Source organism: Pan troglodytes, chromosome 2, assembly GCF_028858775.2.
Source record: "Pan troglodytes isolate AG18354 chromosome 2, NHGRI_mPanTro3-v2.0_pri, whole genome shotgun sequence".
NCBI classification, from domain to species: Eukaryota; Metazoa; Chordata; class Mammalia; order Primates; family Hominidae; genus Pan; species Pan troglodytes.
In genome coordinates this window covers 86,749,508-86,755,507 of record NC_086015.1, presented here as the reverse complement: position 1 = coordinate 86,755,507, position 6,000 = coordinate 86,749,508, and positions in this window count along the sequence as shown.

Here is a 6,000-nt window from a genome sequence, read left to right as displayed (position 1 = left end):
ATTCTGTGGTGTAGCTTAAGCAAGGATTGCTATTTCCAATTTTACAGAAGTTGTAACTGAGGCTCTTGGGGAGGTAAACAGACTTCCCAGTATTGGATGAGAAACAAGGAGTAAAGCTCCTCCTCAAATGTGAATTTTTCTGGCTCTAAATCTCTTGCCCTTGTCATCAGAATCTGAAACTTTGTGTTGCACAGAAGAGAAACAAAGCTCTCTTTAAACCTAGAGAAAAGGGAGAGATAGTATTTTTGATAAAACATGAGATTTAGAAATGTAGTACTGCAAACACATTCAACATTGGTATAAACTATATGTAAATAAGGTTCTTTTTGGAAATCTGGATGTCTGAGCCCTGTTGTCCTCTTGTGCCAAGGATTCATTTATTTAACCTTTGAAACACTTTAGTTTGTAGTATGTCAAGAACCCTTGTAATTATTCCGGCCACAGCTGTGAACAGAAAAAAAATTCTCCATTGTAAGCAAGTAGACATTATACTAGGTTTGGCGTAAATTATAATTGTAGGTAGTGATAAGAAGAAAAGAAAATAGAGTGAGAAAAAAAGGTAGAATGGAAGGGGTATACCTATGGAAGTTCTGGTTTGTTATTTGATTAACTACTTTAATCCAATAATTTCACTCAGCTCAATGGATTTCTTATTCTATTCACCCACACAAAATTCACAAAAGCAGTCCCTATTTTGGCACGGAACATTGAAGATCTCTCTTAAAATGGAAGCAAGCTCTCTAAAAGAGGTAATTTAGAAACTCTACTTAGTTTATTAAATTCTATAGCCAGTCATCTAGCAAAGCTCATTTAGAATAGTACAGAAAAGCCATAATTTTGGATTAGAAGAATGTTCAAAAAATAATAGAGAAAAGTAAATGAATTACTGGGCCTTAGCTAATAGTGCCATACAAATGGAATTCAAGAATGAACACTGTCTTTCATCTTAGAAAAATATCTCTGGACCTGCAAAGGTGAGTAGATTCATAAAAATCCATCCTACATGACTACATAGCTCTGACATCCTTGCATGTTCTTTTAAAGTCACTAATTGTGACGCAGTTTGTATACAACGACATGTCAACGGATGTTTGTGTCTAAGCCTACCTTGTCACTGTCTGCAATGTTCTACAATTTGGAAAGTAAGAAGTCTCAGCCGGGTGTGGTGGCTCATGCCTGTAATCCCAGCACTTTGGGAGGCTGAGGGGGGCGGATCACAAGGTCAGGAGATCGAGACCATCCTGGCTAACATGGTGAAACCCTGTCTCTACCAAAAATATAAAAAATTAGCCGGGCATGGTGGTGGGGGCCTGTAGTCCCAGCTACTGGAGAGACTGAGGCAGGAGAATGGCGTGAACCCAGGAGGTGGAGGTTGCAGTGAGCCGAGATCGCGCCACTGCACTCCAGCCTGGGCGACAGAGCCAGACTCCATCAAAAAAAAAAAAAAAAGAAGACTCAATAATTTATCATTTAGGCCACTGATATTTTATTATTAATGAATTGTTCCTCTAAAGCTGTGTATAGCACATAATGAGATATGTATACTAAGAGAAAAGTAAATTCTATGTAGATATCATTGTAAATCAGAATTATTTGTATTTCAGCAAGAGGTTTCCAGTTTGAGGAAAATGTAGAGTCCTAAAAAAAAACAGCACATAAAATATTTGGTGAAACTGTTCTTTACTGTGTAATCTAACTCAAAGGAAACAAGGCATTGAGTAGACTCAAGGTATTCGTTTGCCACTTTTATTAGGACAAAGCAATTAAGAACATTTTAATAAAAGGGTTATACTTATCTAATTATGAATATTTTAAGGAAATTAAAGTACAAAAATGGAGTCTGTATATGGCCAATAATCATCCTTTTAAATTATTATCACAGATTTTTAGAAGATTCAGCAAGTAACTTTTTAAAAGGATAACTCTCACCTCTAATATAGTAAGGAAAAATAAAAAGAACAATTATTAATAATACAAATTGACAGCTCTAATGAATAAATAATTTAATAAATTTAAATATGAATGTATTTTAACAAAAAAATTTTCTAAAATCAAAAGGCTCTAGCAATGTACTAATTTGCATATTTTAGAAATGGAAGATCATCTGAAATTGTCTGAAAAGTTTACAATCAATTGTATGGATTTCTGCATCATGGTATGTAGAAATAGGAAGTTTAAGCAAAGTAGTTTTTATGGTACAAATGTGCTTAAAAGGCAAAGAGCTTTTCAGAAATTATATATATATGTGTGTATGTTTGTGTATGTGTGTGTGTGTTTCATTAAACCTAAAAAAAAATACATTTTTTTTTCCGAGCAAGGTAGAAATTATGTAAATAAATCTGAAATTTAAAACCTGAAACTCAGAAAAGAATTACTCTGATAGCCTATAGTATAATTGAATAAGAGATCAGAAATGAAGGCATACCTAATAACAGAAGTTTGTCTTTTATTTCCTAGTAATACTATGAAATCATTGAAAAAAGAACCAAAGAGCAATTACAATGTTGACTATGAACCTAAGAAAAAAAAAGTCAAATAAATGTCTTCTCTGTATTGTGTAAGTTTCTTATTTTCATTTCAAAGAAAATAAATCACTTTGGTGGGTAGCAACACAGCTCAAATAAACACTGAATGTAATTTAGATGAAATAGATTTTAGGAATTTGGAGATTTTGCATTCTCTCAGTTTTGTAAGTGGAAGAATCACAGTAAAATATACTTGGCTCTAGTCTTAAGAGATTTTGTTATAGTCACATTTGAAATAAATGTATCTTGTTTTATGGGAATGTTTCCAATGTCTTTGAGTTTTAGAGTTGTAAATGTGTTATTAGGATTTGTGTTGGGGAAATTATTGTAATGGGATTTAAATTTTTAAGATATGGGTTTCAGTATACTCTTATTTTAGAGCAGAATACACTAAAAACTTTACCAGTTGAATTTTTATATATAATTTAAACTATATTTATGAACACATAGAGAAGGAGGAAGAGTAAACACAAACCAATAAAAACATTCTAAAACAGTTTTGAAACAAAAGCGTGCTCTGAAAGTGTGAGGTTATGCAATGTGTCAAGCTTGAAAACATAATCAGCGATAGAAGAGAAAAATGGAAGAGTTTTTGGAATAAATAATTTACAGAATTAACTGTGGGTCTTTACAGCAAAATAGGTTTATGCTTGATAAAATTGCCAGAAAAAAATGTAACTAAGGAAAAGTAGGCTTGAAATAAAACTCTTTAAGAAATTGAGACATAATCATATAGACTGGTGAGAAAATTTCTACTAACATACAGGAAGATAAGTCACAATATAAGAAATATGGAAGCATCACACTTCTGTTGAAGGATTATATATCTATGTATCTGTCTATCATCTATCTATCTACCTATCATATATAATCTCATTCTCAACCTGTCTTAACTTGTAGCTATCATCTTTATAGTTTAAAACAAAAAAGGCCAACCCATCAGAAATTCCTGCATACTCAGAATGCAGAAAGAAGCTTTATTCAGGTTATTTTGTACTACGAAAACAATAGATGTATTTCCCATTTATAAATATAAAGTCATAATATTATACTGGAAATGTGAATATTAAATATATCTTTTAATATTCTATATCTTCTTTTCATAGCTATTTTTGTTATTAACGTTGCCATATAGTAACGTTTTAGAAGAGCATATGCTTTTTTTTTTGAGACAGAATCTCGCTCTGTCACCCTGGCTGGAGTGCAGTGGCATGATCTTGGCTCACTGCAACCTCCACTTCCTGGGCTCAAGCGATTCTCATGCCTCAGCCTCCTGAATAGCTGGGATTACAGGTGCCCACGACCATGCCCAGCTAATTTTTGTATTTTTAGTAGAGATGGAGTTTCACCATGTTGGCCAGGCTGGTCTCGAACTTCTGACCCCAGGCAATCCGCCCTCCTCGGCATCCCGAAGTGCTAGGATTACAGGCTTGAGTCACCGGATCTAGCAGCTAATTTCTGTTAAAATGGGCACCATTGCACAATGACGGCCTTATTCACTTTGAGCTATCAATTTCTCATTTGACATAATTAAAGGGCAGAAACATATGTAAAAATTGAAAGGGATGGATAAACAGAAAAAATCACATTGTCTCATCTCCTTGTTTGAATAAATGAAAACACCTTAAAGAGAGCAATAAGTACATTCTAAAACAAATATTTCCTGAGGAACAAAACGTGTGGAAGGAACAGTGTCCTCTGTTCTTCTGATGGGGGTTGTCGTGTGGCTTTGGATAAGGAGGAAATTTTGGGTGGCTACAGCTTGTATGAGCTTGAAGATTTAACACCACCTTCTCTAGTTCACCACTCAATTTCCTGAGTCAGCCTTAAAAAAATATTTTTCGAAGAGAATATTCCTAAATTATGATGCCCAAGGTAATCTTCCCAGTTCTCCTCACACTTGAGCTGGCTCTGTAAAGAGATCGCATTGTAAGCCAGGTTGCTTAAGGACACCTTGTGATATTCAGAGTCACAAATAACAGAAACAAGGGATTCAGTGTTTAAGGAATGAAATAATCTACAATATCATTGTATTTAATATCTTCTAAAGCTATATACTTTAAAACTACTTAAGGTATATTTTTATTTTGCTTGCATTTGTAAATACTCATCATGATTATATGGTTTATTAATATTTTACTCTGTAATTGAATTTTAAAATTTAGTGCTAATTTAAATAAAGCACAATAGAGAAACAATGTGCCTACAAAATGTAGGCATGTATGATAGAGAAATCAACAAAGCAGATATTTTAGGAGTATTAAAGTGATTCTACCAACTTCGGCTATGAGATTTAGCAGACACAATGGCTCCCTCCCAGTCTGGCTCTAATTTACTCTATGACCTTGACCTTGACTAACTTACTGGGTTTTCTTGTTTCATAGTTTTCTCAATAAATTAAAAAGAAAAGAATAAATGGAAAAAGGATTACTAAGCCTTATCACTATATAACATTATGGAGGGCATTAAGAATTACAGCTAGATCTCATCATGCCTCTTATAAAAAAACCTCCTTGTAAAAAGTTAGTATATTTTTTCTCTACAGCATTTTCTGTTGCTGTTTTGGGACTCTTCTGAGCATAGATCTCCATGATTGGCAATTTGCGTGGTACATGGGTGATTTCTGGAACCACTATACTTCCCATTTGTAAGTCAATATAAGTAAATGTGACCTTCAGGTCTTTAGAGATGAAAAGAGACAGCTTTAAAGTTAATTCACTGTGTCACCTAACCTCTCTCCTCTTCAGGTAGAAAAAGATATTGAGTCTTCTATCTTAGTGAATTAAATGTGTGACAAATAAAGGACATTTTGCATAACACATTAAATGGATTTCCAATTGAACTTTAATACTAGTAAATTCTGTTTAATAGTGTATGTTTCAAAAACAAAGAGCCTTCTGATAAAGAATGCATTGGACATACAAAATTAATATACTTACACACACAAACTTGAATAGATATGTCTTGTTACTAAGATGGTCTTTGGAATAAAATTCTTATCACATCAAGGAATAATGAGACATAACATTTAATCCTCAACTATTTAAAAGTACCTCAAAAATGAAACATTAGTGATATCTTTGACAAATTATATATAAGGTAAAAGCTGAAACCAAGTGTAGATCAGTTATTTATTTTTGCTGATCCGGTCTGGTTATTCCTTTTTTTTCTAATGTTTGCTAGTCAAATTGCTACAGAATATGATCTTTATTAGCTATGTCAGCATTAGCAACTTGGATAAATAGAAAGAAAGGATTTGTCAGGCTCCAGGGACTATGTAGTGATAAGGCAATAAGCAGATAATGAAATACTCTCAGAAGTATACCTTATGCCAATGTCCACATGTAATAATAGATATAAAAATTTAAAAAATTATCAGGGTACTTTTTATATAGAATCCTTAACTTGAATTAAGTAATACAGAACAATAACATGAGTTTTAAGTACTTTAAACAGTATACACTAGGGAAAATTT